Source organism: Schistocerca americana, chromosome 4, assembly GCF_021461395.2.
Source record: "Schistocerca americana isolate TAMUIC-IGC-003095 chromosome 4, iqSchAmer2.1, whole genome shotgun sequence".
NCBI classification, from domain to species: Eukaryota; Metazoa; Arthropoda; class Insecta; order Orthoptera; family Acrididae; genus Schistocerca; species Schistocerca americana.
The window spans coordinates 717,971,252-717,998,368 of record NC_060122.1 but is presented as its reverse complement, the minus strand read 5'-3'; positions in this window follow the sequence as shown (position 1 = coordinate 717,998,368).

The window sequence follows — 27,117 nt, the reverse complement described above, 5'->3', positions numbered from 1 at the left end:
GGTGTCACCTACAACTGTTTTATGCAACCAGATAACTTCGCTGCCACACTCAACTTCGACCTAAACAGAGGCAATATTTTTGTCAACTGCAAAGAACACTCCTCCTACAGCCTCAAATCTGTCTTTCCAATATACATTCCATGACTTGCTAACTTTCTCAGAGTTTTATACTACAGATTTCAGCCAACTCTCAATTCCAAGAATGATTTGAGTGCGAGAACGTTCCTGGAGAGCAGTAAATTGGACCACTTTATTATGAATGCTTCAACAGTTTACCGATGAAATTTTGACAGTGGAAGTGTTTTTAGTTTGAAAGCAGTTTGACTGCCCTTGCTGTGTACTGACTGGTGATTTTTCATGTGAGAAACTAAAACTACTCTGACCCAAACACCCTTCTGCTACCCTAGTAGCTGCTTCCTTTGTGTAGTGCTTCCCTGATCTATCAAGGGAAGTCCTACAAATCCCCACCTGATAATGCGGGTCTAGAAATATGCAGCCAAGACCATCACAGAGTTGATGAAGCCTTTGGTTGAGATCCCTCTGCTTGGCTTGTAGTGGTTTCTCTTGCTTTTATTTCTTCGTTCATTGTCCTTGGTGTCAACGTACTGGCTGAAAAATGCGGTTGTAATTTGGGCACTGACTACTGTAAATAATGTAGTTGACAGGTGCACAGTTGCGTTTCACTGTCTTTTACTTTCACTTTTCATAACCCCCTCCCCCCCACCTTTCCACAATTCATTTCTGATTAACTTTCCATAAGCCTTATTAATAGTTTGCAGGCAAACCTCCACATAATGCTACAAAAGTTTACTGTTGAACATCTACAAGCAGTAAAACCTAATCACAAAGTTCACAGTCCTTGAAGAATGATCAGGTACATATGGAACAGACACAGTCATTGTTTTAACACATGGTCTAATTGTTTAACACTTATTCCACAGTTAAGTTGAAGCATTGTTACTGTTCTAACCAACACAGGTTCCATGTCTGAAACTCATCCGTAGACTGACTGTTTTGTGACAAAAAATTGGGCCCTTACATATCATCACAATAATAGGTGCTGAAACTACACATTGTTTGAAGTTAAATTTACAGAAATTACAGTTAAAACTTACTTCATTCAGTTAACTGAATACATCAAAAACTTGGGTCTTTTTTAACAGTTTCTTCTACTGCAAGGGTTAAGCCAAATTATTTGTTTAAATCATGAAATTAACAAATATACTTATGCAAACAATACTTTGGACAAAACTGTTAATTACTTAGGAATTAATTAAGGGCTGACTTTGCTAACATATTTTCAAATAGAGCCAAATAGATCATTTAATAATATTGTTAGTTAATCCTTTAAATGTTTGTAATTAATTTATATTTGTTTATACATCAACAATAGAATTTAAGTTATGAAACAATTACTGATTTCAACCTTATAACAAAAGATACTAACTAGTAATAGTCAAAATAAATTAGAAAGTCAACTACATACATAAAACTAAGCACAAATTTGATGTGTGTTATATTCTTTAAAACTGAGGGCTAATTTTTCTCTTTTATGGAAATGCAGATAATATTCACGTATGTTAGTGTGTTAAAAATAACAAAAGAAATTTAAGGAGGCAGATGGCAAAGCAAGAGGGGAAGTAAAAGTATCTGAGCTTTCTTTGTCACAGACTACAAACCAAAAGATCTGATCAACTCCAATAACAATGTTGCAAATTGCAAGCTTTGCTTGATTTCAGCAAGCAAGGCCAGCAGTCTTCACCACCACTACCAAAATATGGCTCCAAGTACTATGGGACTTAACAATTACTGATTTCAACCTTATAACAAAAGATACTAACTAGTAATAGTCAAAATAAATTAGAAAGTCAACTACATACATAAAACTAAGCACAAATTTGATGTGTGTTATATTCTTTATAACTGAGGGCAGGTGCTGCTTGTGCAGGTGCAGTTTTTGTCTTTAGCCAGACTGTTTCCTATTCCACCTACGATAATCACCTGACCCTCTTTATCAAAACCCATACGCAAGTTTCCTATGTCATCTGGGTAAGGCTTCACAATATTGGTGACCTGGTAGCCTGTTCTTAATTTGTCCTGTCCCATGTGGGCTACACCTCATCCATAGCTACTACTTAGCAACAAGCTTCTTTCTTCTTATTTTCTTTCATTACCGACCTATACTTAGTTTCTTTGTCAGACATATGCTGCACTCTATTGTGCCCAAAAGGTGGTTGAGGCCACTCCCCTATTCCTTCAGGTAACACGTCAAACTTATTAGATATTGTAAGCTTAAATTTAGTTAAAGAAGTTCAAGAGTGGTCCTTTTGCCCATTACTTGTTATCTTTACAAAGTTCTGGAGAAATATGAAATGGAACAACCACATCAACAAAATTATTGGAAAGGCAGACATCAGACTATAATATATCAGAAAATGCCCCAGGAAACACTATTCATTTTCATAGGAGGTTCATTATAAAACCCTTATTTGTTTTGTTCATCAGGGTTGGACAGTATAGGGAAGACAGAGCTATTTTTTTTGGTATCAGCTCACTTAGAAAGCAAAAGAGCATTACAAAGATGCTCATCCAATTCCATTGCCAGATGCTGCTAGAGATATGTACATCATGCAGGAGTTTACTAATTAATTTATGTGGACATGTGGTCTATAAAGTTTGAAGCAAGATTTTTGAGAGGCTAAAACACATAAAACACAGTACAATGTAACATATAATGTCTGTTTTTAAAATGACAGTATGTTGGGTGAACTGCAGTACTCAAATGGAAGCCATTAGAAACAATTTTTACCTTCACTGGAAATGGTTTGTCACCAGGTAGTACAATGCCATTATCAGGAATGATAGTAATCACATCTTCAAGACCTTGCAGAGGCTGATGTGGCTGTTCTGTGATATGTATTCTGGAAAAAAAAAAGTAGCAGGGAACAAAATGTATGAGTTCCAAAAAAGGGAAAGGTAGATCATTACAAATCATTCTTCATACTTGAAACAAAGTTCATATTTCCCTCTGTTTCTGATGTTTATAGGAAGCTCATACTCATGGCCAACCTTAAGTTTTCCAAAATATACGTGATTACACTTTGGAGCAAACAGAATGTCAACTTTAGCATCAACTGCTTCTGCAGAGAGATATATTGTTTCAGTACTCAATGGGTCACCTCTGCCTTCCTCTTCAAATACCTGAAACAAAGGGAAAGAAAATATTGCACTTTGTAGTTAAAGAATATAAATACTTCACATATGTTAAACATATTTGTTTCATAGCTGCACATTCCTTGACTGTACTTTTCAGTATAAAGTAATTAGAAGAGATTTTTAAAAGTGCCAGTAATAATTAATGCCACATGAATAGTGTCAAAGTGAGGTATAAGAGATGAAATATCATAAACTGTATTAAATTTAAAAATTTAGTTACTGACAAGTCACTCTTTGCTATTGGAAAATTGATAAGCAATCAAAACACTGCCAATGACTGCCATTGAATTAATGTACACAGCTGATCATACTATACAAACAAAAATGAAGTTACACAAAACAGACAAAACAATATACTTTTAATCTGTTGTAGACACGATGGCATGTTAGTTCCTCCCTACCATGTCTCCACAGCACAAAAGTGTCATCCACGTATCGGAACCATACATTTGGTTTTTTTGCTGGCAGTACCTAAGGCCTGTTCTTTGAATTTCTCTATAAAGAAGTTTGCAATTACAGCACTTAGGGGGCTTCCCATAGCCATGCCATCCATTTGCTCATAAAACTGTTCATTCCACTTGAAGTATGTGGTTGTCAAACAACACTTAAACAGTTCTGAAATATCAGCTTCGATGTGGTATCACTGTTTACCATGGTTCCACTTAATGATGTATTGGAACAGCTGGATCGAATTTTTCCTGCCGATATGTATGGTTCCGATACATGGATGACACGTTTGTGCTGTGGAGACATGGTAGGGAGGAACTAAGCCGGTTGAACGAACATCTGAACAGTATAAACTCGAGAATTCAGTTTACAATGGAGGAGGAGGTAGACGGCAAGTTACATTTCCTCGATGTGCTTGTTTTTAGAAATGAAAATGGTAGTTTGGCCCACTCAGTATACTGCAAACCCACGCACACGGACCGTTATTTGCACAGGGATTCGAACCACCACCCACAACAGAAGCGGGGTGTTATCAAGAGTTAGCGGACAGAGCTAGAAATATTTGTGAACCTGAGTTGCTCGACACTGAGATGGAACATCTCCACAATGCACTAACGAAGAACGGATGTTCGTCCGCCAAAATAAAACGTTGGTTGAGGCAGCCACGCAGAAATCATACTGACATACAGGCTACTGCAAAATCTAAGGTTTTCCTGCCGTTTAGGTGGTGGTAGGGGTATGCATGGGGCAAGTCTTGTAGCAGGGGTGGTCACATAGATAGGAGGCTTAGGGTGGAAGATGAGTGCAGCAGGAGCATACAGTCTGACAAGGATATTGTGGAGATTGGGAAGATGACAAAAAGCTGCTCTAGGAGTGGTGGGCAAAATCTCAGACAGAATGAATCTCATTTCAGAGCATTATCTTAGAATGTCATAGCCTTGTCAAGGTGGCTGATTAATACATTCAAATTTAAGACCAGGATAATACTGATTGACAAGTGGTGTGCTCTGAAGTTGTTTTTTGGTGGGGCAGCAGTCCTATTGCAGCTTGGTGAGCAAATTTTTCATTTATCCAATTAATTTATACTGTCAGAAATTGATTATTTTTGTTGTTTAAAAGGACTGCCATGAGTGGGCTCATGCCTGCCTTCAGTGTCAGCACAGAAGGAAATTCTGTCATGTGCATGCACCAGCTGAAGGTTTTCTAGATACGAAAATACGCTTCGTACATGTGCATGTCAACATAGGAGGAGCACTCCCACAATAAAATGGTCAGCACTACTTATTAACTGCAATTAATCATTTCACTGAATGCCAAAAAGCTATGCCAGTAAACAACTTATCAGCACAAGCTCTCTGTGTCAAATTTGGTTCTGGACTTAAGTTGTCCAGTGCACTACATGATGGTATGGTCAGAGATATTTACCAACTTAATAAATTCTGTAGTGCTTCTCATCATAAGACAATCAGCTACCAACCAGTGAGCAACAGCTTGATTGAATGTTGGCACTGTCCTTTATATGTCATGACACTAGATAGACAACTGCTCCACTGGAAAGTTTCTCTTGGTCTTCACACCACGTACAGACCAGGACTTGGATTCATTGGCAATGGAGCTTTTGCATGCAGAATCACTTGAACTGCTTGATGGGTTCATTGACCAAAGTTCCATACAAAAACCTGATCATGACAAATCAGACTTCATTTTAGCATCAAGACACAGAATGACATCTAACTACATGCAATGTGATTTTCAAACATGCAGATTTATCATGTTACAAACATGTCAGGTGTCAAACCATCAATACAGTCCCCATGCACTGGCCCATATTGAGTCACTAAAAGAGAAGCATGAACTCTGGACATACTAAAATGGTAAAGTTTCTATGGTCTCAATCAACACAGTGAAACCTACAGACACTTTCCCAGAAGTGCAATCAACACTCATGCTGCAAAACCAGCCTTAGGCAGATGCACAAGCACAACCACCAAAAGCAGACCCACTACTCAAATAAATAACACACTCTGGACTTCAAGGGCACTTTCCTGCAATATTTTGGATGACACTTTGCTTCCACCAAAGATGCTGATACAGCGGCTATGATTGTTGAGTACGTTGCTCACCATTGCTGTCAGAGAGTTCATGTGGAAGCCACCAGAGGTGCTGTTGATCCGTATTGGCAGCTGATGTGTTCCAGGTGTTATGTGCAACTTTCCATGAAAAGTGACAGTGTTAGTGCTTCATTGGTAGTAGAGACAGAACTTGACTAGAATTAATCTAATCAAGTGCTTAAGATAAGAAAACATGATTATTTCTGGTACGTGAGTGTTCATATTTCATGTGCAATATTTGCTATTTTTGGTGAGGTTACTCAAACATGAAACTGTATTTATTTCAGACGGTTAACAGTTGGCTATGCTGTCACTGCCTCAAATATTCATATATCCTGAAATGTGAAAGTAGGAGCTTTTTTTGTAACACATGCCTCTTGGCCAAAAATCTCTGGTCTCATTCTTCAATAGTCTACGTCTTCAACCTATGCCTGCAGCTCATCCTGTACCTACCTCACACCTTTTGTTTCCTCTCACTTGACATGTATATTTACTACCACATTTTTCTTCTCACCTCAGTAATTATAAATTTTCTGATCTCTTTCTCCTCTTCTGTAGTCTCCATTCCCCATACTTATTTCCTCCCGCCCCCATGCCACAGTCTCCTTATTCCTGTTTTCCTATTGAAGGGTCACTAAAGACAAATTTTAAATATTTTACTTCTTTTCCCTCTGAATTACCTTCCTTAATGCCCTCCTATGTCAATACTGCCTCTTACTACTTCAAGATCCTTTCATTTCCCAAACATTCATTTCTAACAAGATCATTACAAACCTCAAATACAAGATAACATCAGAAGACAATAGCGATGGTGCACATTCGAGTTGTGTGTGTGTTTGTTAAGTCTAGAGAATAAATTTGTTTGGAAGCTAAGCAATTTTTCACTGTTTTCACATGCTTCTACATTGCTTATCATGTTTTTGACATTTTCAGTGCTGCAGTCATCTCCAGCATTGACAATGTCAACAAGTATCATGAACTTGCCAGGTCAGGTGACAGGAGACTTCAAACAACTACATTATGTCTGAAGGTAGCACACATTTAGCTGAAACTAGAAATTAGAATAAAATTTGTTTATAAACGTGATTTTTAGGGTTTTTAATGATTAATCCTATGACAAGTCTACAAAAGCAGTTGAAGATAGCAGCTGTTGCTCATTAGCCTGCAACAGCAGCAAAATCAACAACCCAATCATTTTTGGTGGTACTCTGATTCCCTGTCTGTATTGACTCAGATTCATTCATCTGCAGCCAATGAAATGTCAATGCCGCCATTGCTGAATGGAAATCACATGAATTCATATTAGGTAAGGATGAGGTACAAGGAAGACTTTATTTTAATTCCTATAATAATGTGTGACATCACAAACAATTTTCATTTTGCTACAATTAAGATCACCTTTAACACATACTGACACAGATTTGGATTCAATTATTTTTCGATGATACCTGGTTCTGATAACCAACAGCATGGTAGACATGTAATATGATCTAGGCATATCTCTGTTGTAGCTCTCATAAATCTGAAAGGTACGATAGGCGATAATATCCCGACTGCTGAAGGACTCAAGCCCTGGTAATTTTTCTACTTTAGGACCATGTACTGAGGCAACAGTAACAGTCAGGATATTATTGCCTGTCATACCTTTCAGATTTGTTAGGTCTACAACTGAGATATGGGTAGATCATATTCCATGTCTACCATGCCATTGGTTATCAGAACCAGCAATCATCAAAAAATGATGTGGCAGCAGGGCAGAGATAAGAGGTTATGTAATCACTGAGTTCAAGGTTCACACAGAGTGCATTCCAGAGTGGACCTGAGAGTTACAACACCAAGAAGAATTGCATCTCGGCTTTTGGCAAGGTCAATTTGTAGCTTTTTTTTAGGTAAGGATGAGGTACAAGGAAAACTTCATTTTAATTCCTTTAATAATATGTGACATCAACAACAATTTTTATATTGCTACAATTACGATCACCTTTGACCCATACTGACACAGATTTGGGTTCGTTTATTTTTTGATGATTCCTGGTCTTGATAACCAACGGCATGGTAGACATGTAATACGATCTACCCATATCTCTGTTGTAGACCTAACAAATCAGAAAGGTACGATAGGCAAAAATATCCTGACTGTTAAAGGACTTGAGCCCTGGAATTTTTTCTACTTTATGACCACGTACTATAGAGACAGTAACAAACCCATTACCATGCTGTGTGCCATCATTGTTTGTAAGTGTAAAATTCATAACACAACCTCAAAAACTGAAGGACCATGCAAAATCACTTGTGCACCTACTTTGTTTGTGATTCTAATAACAATATTATCAATGTTGCTCAAGCAGCTGCAGGAAGACTGATATCTTCTTACCAAAATCATTACTTATGTAGTCAAAACTGTTGCATCCTTGTGCTTCTTTAATGACAGAGAAGCAGATGAAAGGACCTTTGTCTCCCCTTAATTCATGCTATGTTCCATGTCAAGACAATGTTCAACAACAGTAGACTTTTCTGGCTGACCCCAATCTGGTATGATGTGTATGTTCAGTGCATCTAACTTGAACAGTGGAACACACCAGGCCAATGTATGATTTCCCATGCTGCCATAGGATTTTATATATCCCTGGTCTTATCAGACGTACATAGTCTTCAATGGAACATAGCATCATTTGCACTAATGCAGCAGGCTGAAAGACACATTTATTTGATGTGTGTTGAACAGCCTGAAATTATTAAAGGACTTGCCACCAACATAGCATAGAAAAACCATCCTCATGGAGTTCTCCATTTCTTCTGTCTGTTCTGAGGTTTAGTGCCTGTAGGTTGAAATGCATAATGGATCTGTTTATCAGAGTACTCATTTTGTACAAACACGGAGCAAAGATGGCTAAGCTCAGCTGATAAGCTCCTCCCATCCCAGAAAACTCTAGCCTATGAATGAAAGTCCATAACATGACACTGCATTAAGAAGGGTAATGGCAGCTTGTAGTTCACAAATATAGGTCAGTGTGAGTTGGCTTAACGAACACACTGTGATCCAATGAATCATATTATTTTCTGTGGACCAAGACATCTAAGAATGTGAGGATTCCATTTTCCTCCACTTCCATGGTGAAGCAAATGCTCAGATGGAGGGAGTTAAGGCGTTTCAGAAATAAAGGAAGTATTTTTGCCCATTTGACCAAACTACAATGATATCATCCACATATCTCCATAAACATTTAGGTTTCAACACCAATGCCAAGTTGACTCATTGTTTGCTCATCTTGGTGGCCTCAGATTCTATATAATGAGTAAACTTGGTGAATGTCAGTATAGCTTGCTTGTCCTGGCATCTCAATAAAAATGTGAGATAGTGCAACAGTCTGTCAAGTTTATCAAACTCACATATTCTGTTGACCACTTCCCTGTAGAGTTGCTCTTTGAGACTTTCCTGATGTAATAGCTGCTTAATTGGTTCAAGGGCTTCCCACTGGATAATGTTGTGAAAGCTGCACAATATTTCAATGAGACAGCTGCTCATGATTTTCAGGTGCTGGCAGGGGGTTCTGGATGTTGCCATGCTTTACAACTTGTCCACAATGACGTTACAGCCCCATGCCTTGGTGCCCATGCTCTTCTAGCAAGCCGGGACATACAATGGTGAGCAACTGCAGCAATACATCAGCAAGCACCTGAAGATGTCTTTGCTGAATATTGTGCAGCTTTCACAACATTATCTGAAGTGACACCCAGGAACCAATGAAGCAATCATTACATCGGGAATGACTCAAACAACACAAACTGCAAGTAGTTTTACAACCAGATTATGTGCATGTACTACAGTGGTGTAGCTAGCCTTGTTACAATATTAAACTGAAACTAATTAAACATATGTTATTGCAGACATTGCGAGAACGTGGTGCTGAAAAAAATGGAAGTGGATATCCCATCTTCATTCAGAGAATTTAGAGAGCAACTGACTAATGATATAAAAAAGTTAACTTCCATATTTGGACAAACAAACACAACACAAGAGGTTACTGGTACAGTATTAAAAAATGAAAAAAGAAACAACAAATACAATTCTATAAAATACTAAAAAAGAATTTACAAAATAAAATGAAAATAACAAACATGGCACTCAAACAGCCAAACACAACACTAGAACAGCACAAACAAATCTGAACTACCATACTACAGTTACAGTTGAAACTTTCCACAATACCAGAGGAGCTAAATTTGGAAATTTTGAAACAGTGTGATTTGGTTCGAAATGAAGTGAATCAGTCATTTAAGGATGTGAACAGTGATTTGAAAAAAATTAAGAGAACTAATTCTGCAAAACTTTAACATAATACATGATCAAATCACAGTCATTTAGATAAGGCAGAGAGCACTGGGGAAAACCAAGATTCCAATGTAGCTGCTATTTCAGGCTCTACACTTGTTAGTCTGGAGGAGCACGTAGTTGACTTAGTTGATAATAAAGTACAAGAAAGCACTGAATTGTACATAGATACACCTCATTCTTATGCATAAACAGATAGAATGGAGAGAGAACTACAGAAAATTTGAGTTTAATTAACTAAGACTAAGGAAGAAACCTCTAAGAACGCACTTAACTAAGAACTAAGAAGTGCTGTGGTATACAGCACAAATAGGTTAAGGAAGCAACAGGAAGAGGCTGTTGCTGCCCCAATGACAGAAGTTTTTGAAGTGATAAACTGTTTTAAAGATGATTTTAAGCAAACATTTAAGTGTCCATGGGAGTGTAAGAAGGTGCAGAAATTAAAGTGCAACTTTCAAACCACTGAAGAAATAACACCACTGCTCAGAATGACATCAAGTTGCAACAGAATACTATTGGAGAAGGGGGAAAACATATCGCAGAATAAAAATAAATAGTTACACAATGTAGCAATAGATCGCACTTTAATCATCATAATATAATAGTTGTCCACTACAAATGACAAATGAATCGTAAGACACTGCCTAAGGTGTACGTTTGACATTAAACAAACCATACTACTCAGTGTGCATGGATGCAGTTAGTTACATAAGCCCTTCCGTCACGGCAAGGTCATATCATACTGGATGGGAAAAAATGGTTTTTAATAGTCCTGAGGCCAAAAACTGCATAAAAAGCGTCAATCACATCAGTTTTTAATTGTTCTGAGGCCAAAAACAACATAAAAAGCATCAATCAAAATCAAATTGGGTTATTAATTTCCATGTGACTGGTACAAACATGTTCAATATGCTGCCCACTGTTTTCTGCTTGAAATTAAGTAACAGCATGTTCCACAAATGATCAAAGTGTTTCTGGGGTTACATTCAGAATGTGTCGCGCAGTGCATGCCTTCTATGCAGCTAAGGTTGCAGTTGGAACACAGAACACAACATCTTTCAGATAGCCCCACTGCCAGAAGTCATATGATTAAGATCAGGTGATCAGGACAGCCAGGCTGCAGGGAAATAGCAGCTGATAATTCTAGAATTTTCGAAACAGCACTTCAGCAACTGCTTAATTGGATTTGCAATGTGTGTAGGTGCACCATCTTGCATAAAAATGATCTCATCCACACACCCATGCTGTTGGAGAGCTGGAATGATGTGATTGCATGAAAGACACTCATAGCACTTACCAGTAATGGTACAGGTAACAGGACCAGAAGCATCTGTCTCTTTGAAAAAATAATCTGCACCACACAGTGACCTTTCAGGATGAAGTGGTACTGGTTGATTTGCTTGTGGATTTTCTGTTGCCCATTTTGATCAATTCTGTGTATTGACATGTTCTGTCAGATGTAAGTGGTGAGCAAGAAATTCTAAGGCAAAGGTCTCTCTTGCTGGCAGGTTAACAGGAAGCAACTCATGCACATGGGTAATTTTGAATGGATAGCAAAGAAGGATGTTTTGTAGGATTTTATGCACAGTGTCCATGGGTAAGTCCAATGTTCGGTCAATTCTCTGTGCACTACATGTTTGCACACTACCATTCGTCTCCTCCTGCACTGCTGTGGCCACTGCTTCCACTGACATCAAATCAATTTGTTTCTTGCTTCTACCACATTGCACACCAAAAGAACCTCTCTTTTCCAATTTCCAAATCATTTTCTCCAGACCCACAGCAGTCATGAGACAAATGCCTGTTTTCAAACCCTTCAGTGTCCAGAACTTCTGCAGAGCGATGTGTGCACAGTAATCATTCTTGAAATACAGCTTTAAAAGCAATGCGTGATCCTGCACTGAGACAGCTGCAGATGCAAAATTAGAAAAAGCTATGTACCCTGCATGTTTATACTAACATCAATGGGTTGTGTGCATGACAGGTGTTTTCATACAGCACCATCTACTGATCAATTTTCACATTATTTCGTTTTCTTCTGCCATATGTTTTCCCACCATTCGAACCTGTAATGAGAATGCTGATGGAGATTAGAGCCTAAAGCACAGCCTGTGTTAGGGGAAGCTGGATATGAGTGGATGTAACAAACACATTGTTGTTTTAATTTCTATTGTGAGAGGTATTTGAACAAGAAAATGTATTTGAATGGAGCATTATTCTATAACAGTGTTTTATATAAGCTGTTATGAAACACATTGACCTGTATCACAAAAATATTTTATTTAGTTATGACAGTTATTATTTACTATTACATAGTCGTCCTGTTTGTGTTCCTCAGTGCGCAGCATGGGGAACGGTTTTCATGGAATTTATCCTTATGATGCAGAACCTCTGATTCCATGATAACACTGGGATGAGGATGATATCAGATGGCTAACTGAATTTATTTGTAAGTACGATCCTGTTCCATATCTGATATGAGTATTTCAGACTTGAGTCGTCCCTCCCATTCTCAATCAACAAAATATTTTCATTATCGCAGTCCACATTAGTTGATGGAATTTTAAGTGTTCTGAAACTGGTTGTGAACACATTAAAAGACTGTGGATCAAGTATCTGTTCATGGTTTCTTCTTTTTAGAAAATTAAACAAACAATCAAAATGTCATGTGCAAGAACATACTTTAAAAGTATGTGTCCCTAATTTTAAACTCAGTGTCATAGTGTTAGTGAATGTCTTTCATCACAGTTCACAATTAAAGAAATTGGGAAGTTTTTTCATTCTTATGAGGGTCCATATAATATTACAGGGACTTCGCATCTGAAGACTGTTTCTCTTAGTACACCCTTTGAGTGGAAAAGTAAAAGGTCTCCATAATACAGATATGATCAAAAGATATATGTCATAATAAATATCCCTTTAAAACTAACATAGTTAGTATGTGGTAAATAATAGGAATTATTAGCTTTTAACCAGAAAATTACTGCAGAACCTACAGGAGTTACATTTCTTCTAAAAGGAGCTGGATATTTGCTGCATTACTTTGCAGAGGGGGATCAAAGGAGATGAACCTTTATCTATGAAATGCAAAAATGATGGGCTAATGTCCATATACAATTCTTAAACCATATAAATGAACGGCATTTCCTGAAACATACAGTGGGATGACATCCAGTGTTACAGTAGTGAGTGAGTATTTACAGAGGAGTAATATAAATGCAACACAGAAGACAGATTAAACACTAAGATAAATATGTGGCATGGTTTGTTGTTGCTGTTGTTGTCTTCAGTTGATGCAGCTCTCCATGCTACTCTATCCTTTGCAAGCTGTGGTATGGTAGGAACAGGTTATCTCAATATATATGTATCAAAGGTGAAATTAGAGTTGTAAATAATGTTAACAGGATATTGTACCCTCACCTGTATGTGATTTTGGTTTGATGGAACAGGTAGGTGGATCTAGAGGAAAAGGATGTCCAGTATCTGAGAGGAAAAGGAGGATACATAATTAGGGATACTATCTCTGTGGATAATTAAATGAATGTGTAGAGATGAGCTATCTGTGGAAAGAGGTGTATCTCAACAGTTACTACATCAGTTGGTACCATTAGTTTCAAGGTTCCTCCAAAGTAGCAAAGTATTTACCTGAGTCTGTTAATCTGTTGCACATCCTAATATAAAGGTGACATAATAAAGAGATATGTGTCTTCTCTGGTTCAGTGGCAGTTTGTGAATGCTGAATGTACTGATGAGGAAACTGACCTCATAACAATGAATGTGGCATTCCCTGAAATAACCATACAAGACCACACCCTAGTGTAACACTGAAAGTTTTGGAGAGTCTCATACACAACTTCTAGAGGACCTTGTATTTTTTAAAAAAAATTATTGGAGATGATAAGTCATATGATATTGCACATTTCCAGTGATTTCCAAGAGAGGCATTTGCATGGGTAGAAATGTCCTGCAAGCAATGTATTTGATTGGATGAAATATGAATGATTACACTAAATGGCCAGTGGACTGTAGGTACCGGAAATGAACAGTTCATGATAGAAAACAGAGAAATATTGTAAAAAAACTATTTAACGATCCATATGGATAATAAATATTTTATTTCCCAAGTTCTTGTATCGATAATAAAAGAATGATTACCTGCTATGAAGAAACTTAATAAAATTGTATAGGTGAGGGAAATACACAGCTTTGATTCATGGTTCACAATCCATTGTAAACCATTCCACAGTTAATTGACAGGAACAACTATATTAATTGCAAATGAGATATAATTTAATTGGAACTGTGACTGAATATCAAAGAGTAACATGAAATTAATGCTTGCAGTAAATAGGTTAAAACTAGTTTTGAACTTTAAATATTTACTGTTTGGTTAGCATTTCAAAAGAGTGACATAATTCACTTAAGGGGAGGAATCTGTAGTGTAACATATTACTTTGGTGAAGTGATGTGCAGCACGAGTATTTTTTGAACCAACAAATGATGATTATCACTGTAAAAAGTTTATTTTTGTTATGTCTTAGATAATCTACTGTTTGGATATGTATTTTATTTATGGGCATGTATGACACAATGGATGGATACAGCATCTGTCAAAACCTGGATGATGATAAACACCTACCATGTTTGTGGTACCTGTTGGTGAGGCAGTTTATTCTGTGTTGTCAGGTCTTGCTTGGATATATGGTGCAAGCTACAGAGAAAGAGCGGCCATGGCAATGGTTATGACATAACAGGGACAAGAGCAAACTTGTTACACATTCAGTCAATTGGGCTGTTGGTGAGGCAGTTTATTCTGTGTTGTCAGGTCTTGCTTGGATATATGGTGCAAGCTACAGAGAAAGAGCGGCCATGGCAATGGTTATGACATAACAGGGACAAGAGCAAACTTGTTACACATTCAGTCAATTGGAATGTGTTAAAAAAGAAACATCAGTAGTGAACTTAGTCCTTATCTGTGTAACTATGATGTTCCAAATGTTAAAACAACTTTACAATTAATTATCACTGTACACAAGAGTACAATATATGATATGTTGATTATCAGAAGCATTGTATTTATTTTGAGAATGGATGTTGGATTTGTACTTTTAACTCACAACAGTAACTGCAGCACTTCAAGAAATGAAGTTTGATATAAGAGGTTGGTGAGTTTGCTGAAATAATAAGGTGAGCAAGATTGAATAATAAGAAGTCTTAATTCCTGATCAGACTTTACTTTGTCATCTGATATCATTGAAAAGTACCAGCAGAATATTGCAAAAGGAATTTTGTATGTGATCTTTCATCACAAACATAAAAAAAACTTGGTTGAATTTTACATTTATCTCCGTATCTCTGCCTTATAAATATAATTTTATGAGCTCATTGCTCTCTCCAGTCACCATCATTTAGTTACAAAAAAAATAATATACATATTTACCTCTAATTTTAGTGGTTTCCTGGCTATCACTTGAACTTCTGATGCACAATATGTGAACTCTATCAATTGATTCTCCAATGGCTTGATGATGGCCATTGTATCTGATATCTTGAAATCATCCTCCAACATTTCAGTGCCAACAAATCTCCAAAGAAATGGTACTAAGGTTTTGTTCTTCAGTGTGAGTATGCGACTGTCTTCCCGGAATAACAGCATATAATCAAATGATACATTTTTTGGGTCAACTTCAAAATCAACCTTCACCCCATAACAAACAATCTGTAAAAAAAAATACAAGTGATATGAAACTAGCTGTATGAGTAGTAACAATTTCAACTGTTTTACAGTCATAAATTTATGTGACTTACCACAATAAACAACATGAACACTGTAAAATTTAAAGCTTTCACCGGGTATAGTTTGTTCTATGAAATTTTGGGTAAGTTTCCAGCTGCCAATAATTGCTGCACAATATTACAATATTTTAGTGACGAGTATTCTATCTTTCATCAGATGTGTGTGTGTGTGTGTGTGTGTGTGTGTGTGTGTGTGTGTGTGTGTGTGTGTGGCATTTAGGGATGCTCAACAGCAAGGTTATATTGGAGGGTCCTCTTACTAGAGGAAGTAGCCATGCATCATAGAGCTGGGTCCTCATCTGAAGAGGAGTGAGAAGGGCCTTATCCCAACTGTCTGGCTGGGAAGAGGTATGCCATGGCCACACTGTGGACTTCACCAGAAGCAGCTTATTGTCTATCATTGGCAAAGGACACTGAACACACCTGCTTAAAAATGCACTGGTGCATGCATGGTGTACTCAGTTATTGCTGCGGATGTGTTGTGTGAGGGTACGAGATTTTTCAAATATTTAGTAGCCAAAGTTTTAAAATAAATAATTTTGTTATTTGGAAGAGAAATCTTGTACAAATTTTGAATATAAATGAATATACTTTATTAGTAGAATTACATACATTTTTGTCCCAGAATAACTGTTCAGAATATAAAGGTTTAACTATTATGAAAGAAGAGTTATTAGAGGACAAGTTCCATTTTGTTTTATTTTATTATTTGCATGTGGTATTCTGGTCTCTGTGCTGTTCCAAGACAGGTGAAGATGTACTTGGTGTCTTGACGGGCTAAGAAGACAAAGGCAGCAAAGATGCTACTGCATGAGTACTGTCCATGCTGTCCAGGAGTGGTGTACTGATGTATCAATAGGCAATCATGGGTGAACACAGCATGCATAACACACAGAAGCAACAAACATATAGTAGCTTCCTGTGAGTGAAGTCCCTGGCATGCAGAAGCCCTGTGCAGTGGATATGTGACTTAGGAGTATGTATGCATAAGTTTTGGCTCTCTTTTTTACATTATCAGAACAGATGTAAGATCTGACTAGGAAACAGAGGGTCATTTCTGATAAGAAAGAATAGTTAGAAAATAAGTAAAAAGAATGTTAATGTCTCATAAATTTAAAATGTTGGCTGCATTATCCAGTGTGACAAGGTCAACAGTCAATGTCTTGCAGCAATGGCAGCTCCACAGTTTCATTCCTCAAGTCCATGAAATAAATTACATTTGCATATTTTATTCAGCACTGATGGACATCATATACCTAAAATAAAATAAAATAATGCCATTATGTAATGGATGCTGGCCACCGGGTGAGGAGAATTTGCAACACCATCATGGAGCTGGATTGGCAGTATGGGTGATAACCGTGATGTGAGACCTATAGTAACTAGCACAAGTGAGTACTGCACTCTCAGCGGTATCCTTGGCACTGCTGATATACATAATGGAAAGTCCTAGGACAGTGAGTGGCTGGCAGATATATGCTCTATTTGTTGAGAAAATGCATAAATGGCCAGTACTTATTTAGTACATCCATAGTACATAAAGGGGAAAAGGCTATGGTCAGAATTGGAGAGGGCATGCTTTCCGATATGCCAAAATCACGAATTATGTCTCAAAACAAGCAGTTTTGTAAACACTTTCATTTATTGTAACGAAGAGTTATTGAAATGTAAACTGAATAAGCAGTTCATGCATTGCGGTTTAGTCTCTGCAGCTGAAATATAAAATTTTATAGTTTTTTTTCTGTATGACATTAGTATTGATATTACTGATCATGTCTTCAAGCCTGAGGAAGAAAAGCAAAAAAGGGAAAAGTTAAAAGATGTTACAGACAAAAGAGAAAAAAGTGATTTAGAGGAGTATGGCAAGACAAAGAGCAATTTAATTGTATTATTAGGCAGATCCAAAGGCATGGGACTGGGGGGGAGGGGGAGATGGTCTAATGAAACAGCCCCTTGGGCAACTTTTGCCACCCCCTGAGAAGACTGCATTTATTTTTTAATTAGTTGTTGAATGTACAGTCCTACAATGCAACTATACCAGTAGTTAGATTGTCTGGAACAACTATGTATAATCTGAGTATGCTATTGTACTTTGCACTCAATAACAAGTTTTTGAACATTCCAGGAATACATCGTTTTCAATAACTACTGAGTAATTGATCAAATTTTGCTACAGCAATGAGTCTGTAAATTAATATTTATCAAAAATCATAATGACCTCCATAAAAATTGTTATTTTGCAGCTTACAAATTTATTTTTGTCAAATCAGCCATCTCCTTTTGATTAACGTATTATCTAGATTTAATACACATGATAGGAACACTTTTTGTTCTCTCTTTTGGCTGTAATTAATTAAAATGTAATATGTATTGTTATTTTCTGAAAACTTATAAATTTCTTTGGAGTTCTTAACGAATTTATGTCTGCAACCAACAATATTTTAAAGCATTATTTTTGTTGTCTTCCTAAGTATGTAAATTAATATAGTTATGCGCTTCCAATTATCATTTTTTAAAATTTGTAAATTCTGTTTGTCAATGAAAGTTGTAAATCATAAAAGTACCAATAGTTTGCATACAGCAGGGAGGTAGTTTGTTACCAACCATCAGCAGCACTGCATATAGAAGTTTGTTTACATATTTTTTGACACTGAACATCTTGCATGTGAATAAAGCAATTTTGAGGAAAATCTGTACCTGGAATTTATGTTGTACATTACACAATTAGTTTTTCATGTACAGAGACATAGTAGAAGAGCTCAGGAGTATTTATAATGAAACTACACCTCACAAATGAAGTCATATAAGTTATGTAAATTTCACAAACATTACATTTCTAAATTAATGAACATGTCTGAATTTCTCAGTGAAATCAGTTTAATGAGACAGCTATATCTGAGTTGGTAGAGGCCAATTTTTTAAATTCTTGTGGTTCACGTTACTATTGTAGTGATGAAACTTGGTGTAACTATTGGCATAAACTTCCAACTTTTATAGGTCTGCAAATAATTTGATTTATCAGCAATCCATATTATACATATCCCACATATGGTTACATCTTCACTATCAGCATTTCCATTTTAATGTGGTGGAGGAGCTGATATTTGTGTAATTCCATACAGATTGCAAATGTGTGATAAGTTTCAGGTACAATAAGTGGCTGAAAAATGTGCTGTGCTTGAATTTGTTCGTGTGTGGACCCAGCTGACAAAAAGTCTATGTGCAAAAGTGTGGACAGTCACTGACACCATGAATTTTTGTCAGATGAGTTCACTTATTGGTTTTCTTTTCTTTCTCTAGTTTCTTTGTTTAAACAATTTGATAGAAGGAAGTGGGTTCATTGTTCATATCATATTGTCAATTAGAGAATACTGTGTGTGGCAATTTTGAAAGAATTTGTTATGAAAAGCGTTTTCAAATTATTTGTTTGATAATGAGTTTCACCAGTATGTGTGAAAGTAATTTAGATCAAATAGGAGTGATGACCAGATCTGGATATCAGCTACATGCATTGTCTCCAAACTTAAATTTTCCAGATCAGAATTGTGAAAAAACATCCAGCAAGTCTCTGTTACCCTAAAGGCCCACACCATCTTGCTTCTTGAGTTTGCTGTATGGCTTGTTGTAATGTAGACATCTGTAATGAAATAAACTGAGTCTTACAGGAATGAGTGATTTTCCTTGTGTTACAATCCAACAGAAATCCCACAGTGGTGACCCTGATGGGAACTGGTGGATTCCAAGCATGGGGTGGGAGACAAAACCCTGTGGTTGGTGTGGTTATCAAAACTGCCTACAGATCTCTAGGTTCATCTCCTCCCCCATGCCCTGGAATCCGTCGGTTCGTGTCTGCAGATGGCTGACCAGACCTATTTGCTCACACACCTGTGCCAATAGCAGGAGCTCACACAAAGTGTTTGTTACTTCTGCAACAGTAGCTCGCCCGGTCACAGGTAGGGGCAGGCCACACCCTGTCCCCCAGACTGCTGCACCACCTAGCACACAGCACGTGCACACTCTACCCACCAAGCTGCTGCATATCTCTCCTGCACTGACCACCTCAGTGTACGAACCCTAACACATAGAGGACGATCGGCCACCTCCTCTCAGAATGTACCCTCATCGTTGGTACCACACTGTATTTGGCGACGATGCAAAAAGGTGCTGCCCCCCATGCAAGCATCTGAAAAGCCAATCATCTGATTAGTGCCAACCCAAGCTACATTCTGTCCACGCCTCCATCCCTTTGAACAGATGCCTTTACATCAAAGACTATTTTTCAAGTCGCAACTTCCTCGTGGACACCAGTGCTGACTCCCTGATCATACGTAAATCAATGGTCACATGCCCCCTCACATGCACATTCTCTCTCCTGTGAGCTGTGAACTCTCTACTCTCCAGACCTGTGGCTCCATCGAACTTCAATTCTACTCCTCAAATGGCCTCTCCCTCCCCTGGATCTTCCACATGGCGGACATCACAGAACCGATCCTGGGAATCGACTTTTTATCACACCACTACTTGTCTCCAAATGTTGTTCAAGGTTCTCTGTTTCAGCATACCTCTAACTCTCACATCCCCTGTGACCATGCTCTGCCACATGCTCTGAGTGTAAACACCGTTAACTGTTCCTGGTGGAACGTGCCAAGACATGTGTCCTCCACTCTGAGAACGTCATTTTGAAATCTCACATTGCACGCACTGAGGACGAGCTTGCCACGATCACTGCCTACTTCAATTCACACTGCTCAGCAGCACAAAAACCTGTGCCTTCATCCACTGCACCTGACAGCTTCACCAACAACAGCACACAGGTTAGCACACCACAACTATCTCATGTGACTCCAGTCTCAACCACACAGTGTTACTCCTGCTGCCCCAGTTCCACTCAAGGTCTCCCTCACCTGTTTTGTAAACTGATACTCACGTGCCTCATGACAGTCCAGCCATCCGGGCTCCGACCATGCCCTCTGCCACCACATGTGCGCCAGCCCATTGTGTTGACAAACATTTCCTTCCTCTCGCACCTCCTCCCATAGCTCGCTCAATGGCTCCATGTATGCCAGCAGTGCCGCCACTGCCGAGCACACCTCTCTCACGCAATACAGACAATAGACAGCCTCTACGTGCACTGCTCATACCTGCCTCATGCTCAGCTTCCAAGCCATGCACTCCTAATAAACCAACCGACACCATGCCCTGCCCATGTGCAGTCATCAAACATTCGGTTTCCACCATCATGAACGGAATTGTTCATCACATCATCATGTTGAATGGCCTGTCTATTCCCCACAAGGCTCCCCACCTTAAATCGCTCAAGTTGTGCTCAGCTCAGCAGCAAAAACAGGACCTTCTTGAGGCGGGAATTTTATAGCCCTCCAAAAGTAAATGGTCATTATCCATACACCTCACCCCTAAACAGTACTGGTCCTTTTTTTGTATGTGTGGTGATTACAGACACTTGAACTCTAGAGCTGTGATGGACACTTATCCTATACCAAACATTCTCAATTTCACTGACCTTCTCGCAGGTGCTACAATTTTCAGTGTACTGGATTGCAAACGAGCTTATCACTAAATCCTAGTCTCACCCTAAGGCATTCCAAAAATGGCAATTATCACCCCTGTCAGATTGTACAAGTACAATTTCATGCCGTTTGTGTTAAAAAACGCCACCCAGATGTGGCAACGCTTTATTGACTAACTCTTGCTCCAGTTTAACTTCTGTTTTGTATATCTTGATGATATCCTGATATTCACCAAATCCACGCAAGATCACGAATGCCATATCATGATAGGAATGGACACTCTCTCATCAAATGGAGTTGAGATCAGCACCGATAAACTGCAACTGCACCAACAATCTGTCCAATTCTTGGGGTACACAGTCTCAGCTGCCAGTATATATCCCCCTGAATTGAAGGTGCAGTCAGTCTCATCCATGCCACTCCCTACCACATACAAAGAGCTCTATTAGTTCCTGGGAATGATAAACTACTACCATCGTTATTTTCCAGCAGCAGCCGATACCCAGGCTGCTCACACTAATGCCCTCACCGGCAAGCAAACTTCAGGGATGCACACTGTTCCGTGGACAGAACCAATGCTCACAGACTTTCAGGCCCTGAAAGACTCTCTCATATGAGCCATCACCCTCACTCATCCAAACTCAGATGCTGAACTCCACATCACCAAAGATGCAAGGGACTGCCTATCACCCCCAAGCAAACAGACTGGTAGAATGATGGCACCGGACTTTCAAGACAACACTGTGGTGTTACGAGAGTCTTTGGATGGAGGCCCTCCCATGGGTACTCCTCAGCCTATGGTCATCATACAAACCAGATACCGAGGGCATCACGATGGAGTTCATCTATGGTGAAAACCCCATCCTACCTGGGGAGACATTACAACCTACCTCCCTCAACAATCCCACCCCTCTTCCTAACTTCATAAGCCAGATCACAATGCATTTTTCAAACATTTCCCTGACCCCCCCCCCCCCCCCCCTCCCGTCTATCCATACTCACCCTTCTCCCATGTGCCCTCTGATCTCCTTCCATACAAGTTAGTTTTTCTCCACCAGGCTCCACTTTCACTGTCAGATTCAGGCCTGTACAATGTCATAAACCGCACTGCTAACACAATGGACATCTTGGCTAAAGGTTTGCCACTTATTGTTTCTCTAGACTGCAAGAAACTGGCACACCTTCTTTCATGCCCAATGATGATATACAGCCTCCCAGCCCTGAGGACTCGCACTCAAGCTATGAGCCCTCAGAGCTGCCACTGCAGCCCTCACCCAAACATGCGATTGTGTCACATCAATGCCATTCCTCCCAGGAAAGGTTACAGTTCAAATGCTGCCAGCTGATCATGCAGGGGACACAGTCCCTCCCCACACCACTCCATCCTCATGTGCAGGCTGAAACCTCATCCGCCCACACCACCTGCCACAACAACCTCACTGCAGGACATGCTACTCTACCACTTTGCTTAAGCCATTCTCCACACTTAGTAGTGGGGAGGGGGGAGGGGGGGGGGGAGGGGGCGAGGACGTGTGGCATCAACAAGTTCGAACGACATATCCTCTGTTAACCTAATGGCGCATGCCATCTTGCTTGGGACAAACTACCTGTTACTTTTACCTTTCCTTACCTATCCATTTAACTAACACACTAAAATAACTGAGACTAACACTTGATGGCAATTGAACATGGAAACCCCATCTACTAAGCCATTCAACACTTCGGTGTATTACTTATTGTAATGTGGATATCTGTAATGAAATTTACTGAGTCTTACAGAAATGAGTGTTATCCTTGGGCTACAACCCCACATAAATCCACAGAATTACAGAATTGCAGATATGGAGGATAGTAAAGAGGAACAGCAGCCAATGTAACAATCCACTGGTTGTTGTTTCCAAAATAGATGTAGGTGTAAGATTAGTCTTTGATTCTTGACACTTAAATAAAGTGTTGGAAAGAGAGATAGATCATCCTGAATCCATGGAAGAACTTTTGAACAAATTCTATAACACTAAATATTTTACTTGCTTTGACTTGACATCGAGTTTTCGCCATATTACTTTAGAACCCAAGTCTAGGAAATACACAGCATTTCTGTACAACAGGAAGAGTTTTCAGTATTGTGTTGTACCTTTTGGTTTATATACAGTATATACACAGTATAACTGTTGCAGAATTTATACATGCTTTGGACTATGTGTTAGGTAGTGATTTACTTTCTACATTAATCATTTATGCAGATGACATTTTGGTTACTAGTAAAACTTAGGAAGAACACATAGAAGGTTTGAGGGAGGTAGCAGGGAAAAGTAGACTGGGAGGCATGACCATAAAATTGGAAAATGGCAAATCTAGTGTGAAAGTGTTAAATTTCCTGTGTCACACAATTCGTGGAGAGGGAATTCTGCCTCATAAAAACAAACTGCAGAATTTTCAAAACCAAAGACAAAGAAAAAACTTAGATCATTCTATGTTTTATGTAATATTTACAGGAAAGACGTTAGAATACTAGCACTTAATGCACCATGTCTTCAGGAGTTGTTAAAGAATAATAGTATATTGATGGACTGAAGAGTGCCAGGATGCATTTGATGAAATTAAGAAACGGCTATGCAATAATGAAATACTCTTACACAGACCTGATTTGCCATTGCCATTTTGTTTAATGACTGATGCAAATGATTATGACTTAGGTGATATCTTGTTTCAAGAGACATAAATTACTGGAAAGATAGAACACCATTCAACTTTTTTTGCTAGTAGGGATTTACAAAAACATAAGAAGAGCCACTGATATTGAAAAGGAACTAATAGCCATTGTTTGGCATTTTTAGAAATACAAGAATTAGCTAGTAGCACATGAAGTAGTAGTTTACACTGACCACAAAGAATTACATTATATACAAGAGTATAAATTGTACCACAGCAGAATTATGTGGTGGGTGGTTTACTTGCAACAGTTTGATTATACAATCTAGTACATAAAAGGTGAACAAAACATCATTGCGGATGCTTTATCTAGATTACCTGTTGGGGTTTAACATGAAAATGAGAACATTCAGAACAACAGAAATTTAAGAATAACATATATTCAGGGAATTGTGGGAGAAAGAGAAATTTTAAAAAAATTGTGAACAATTAAGATGAAATCAGAACCAAGGATCTGTGGAAATCAGTACAAAGTTATTTAGGAAATAAAGGTCATGAAAAAGTGAAACAATATTACCAGGTTAATCAAAGAATTTCATTTTGAAGACACAGATTGGATTCAGATACCTGGAAGTCTGTTGGCCTCAGCAATACATTGGTGCATACACTGAAGTTTTGGACATTCAGATCTATTCAAGATATATTCAAAAGATCAGTAGAATGTTGATTTCAAAAAAATTGCTGGGAGAATTCTGTTTAACAACACGTGCCATTTGCCAGCGAGTGAAAGCTTATCTGAAAGGTAAGTCAGAATTAGCAAGCATAGATTTATATGGATATCTACCCTGCACTAAAGAAGGACACACTTATTTGTTTGTTACTGTAAATTTCATTTCAAAACTTGTCAAACTATATTCTCTGAAGAAAGCTACAAGCTAATGATTGTTTTCAGAAAGTAGGTAAACCACATGCTATCTTATTTCACGATACATATCTATCCGATTGAAATCTGAGATACAGTTGACATTTGTCTACATTTTATCAGTTTACTTGTGACAGTTTTACAAATTGAATGCCATTGCTGTATATGTTATCATAAGATTTTCAGTATCAGACCCTTAGTAACGAGGGGGGTTACACACTCTTCGAGTACCATACGAGTAATGAACCTAAAGTCACTTTACTAATTCAGCATCTGTTTTGCAAAACCACTACCAATGCCACATTCTTAAACACCTTTCTTTACACACACATCTATTTGATTGAAGTTTGAGATGAAATATTTGAGAATTTTCTATGTTTTGTCAGTTTGCTTATGAAAGGTTTACTAACTGAATACTAATTGCTTCTTACTTTGCTTTGGTGACACATTTATTCTAACACACATTCCATTAGTAATGATCTGAGAGAGATGCTCGCTACATCTGAAAAAACTGCTTTTGTAGTCTAGTGCTTTATGACAATATGATTCTCTACACTAACAGATGCTATAATGACACTATGCTTAAACACATTATGTGATTATCTACAAATCAATGAAGAAGAATTTTGCTATGAGATCCTGATCGCAGTTCTAAGAAGATAATTCTGCAGCTGTGGTCCTGATCTACTTATCTGGACTGAATTATATGTTAGACACATTGCTTGCTTGTGATGCTTACTTATATTGAATAACTTTGTACAAGAGTACAATACAAAAATCAGTGAAAGATGGTGGACAGTGCAGTGCATCATATTGAGAACACTCTTATGATGATCGGAAAAGTGGCAGAAGAAGGAGGATATATGGAGAAGGATATGAAGAATGAATTACTAGAGGTGGTGAGTGAAATAAGAAAATGCTTTGAATCTTTGAAAAACAAAATGAAAGCAAAGAAGGAGGAGAATAGGAATCCTACGAGAGAGGTCAGGAACATCCGACAAGAGGAGACAAGTGGGGGAGAAGACAGCTGCACTGCAGGACAACTAGTGGCATCTATTGGAGAAATGCAGGAAACAGCACACAGCAGACAGTGGACTGCTGGGCACCTAGCAACATCTATTGGTGAAATGCAGGAAACAGCACACAGCGAACAGAGACAGAAGGAAGAGACACCTACTGGATCTGAGAAGAATTTCAACGGAGACATCGGTGTGGGTAGCTTTCTGGAAAAAGCAAAAAAAGACAGAAATGAGACAGAAATTGGAGAACTGAGGCATAAAGTGCAGGACATAACTGATTTCCTAAAAACCAACTAGGGATATTAATACAGGAGCAAATAAAGAAAACTCTAGAAAAGGGAAGCTACCTAAACCCAAAGAAAAACCGGAACTGATGGAAATAACATACAAACTAAATACAACAACAAAGTTAAACCAGGGAGAACGACAATATACAGAAATCCTCTGCTCCATCAACAAAATCAGTTACAAGTCCAAATCAATGCACATGAGCAACATAATAAAACCCAAAATCAGGTTAATGAACAAGAGGAACCAACTTGGAGTACTGTGGTAGGGAGGAGCTGGTACAGAAGAAACCAGAGTAATAATAAAACCATAATGGGTACAAAAAAAGACGAAGAAATGCAAACAGCAGAAACAACAGCATGGCTATATATCGATAACTTAAAGAGAATCACCACAACTGCTACAGTAGTGACATACATTAACAAGAACGGAATACTGGGACAACTAGAATGTGAAGAACTGTGCACACTGGGTGACAAAAAAGCTTTCAAAGTAGGCATTCCATTTGAAAAGCTACAAATCACACAAGAACCAGAATTATGGCCAGAAAACATAAAAGTACGTTGATTTTGTTTCCTGAGAGGATCAATGGAAGAGGGAGCAGAGCTCAACTAAACTAAGAAGAAAACCAGAAGAGCAAGAAATAAAAGCAGTCTTGTGGAATACAGAGGGAGTAAAAAGTGCTCTTAACCTAACACCAACAGACATTCTGCAAAACTTGGATCTAGCAATTCTAACAGAAACCTTCCCGATAGACCACTGGCAACATAACGATTTCTTCAATTATCACCTAATGGCAAAGAAG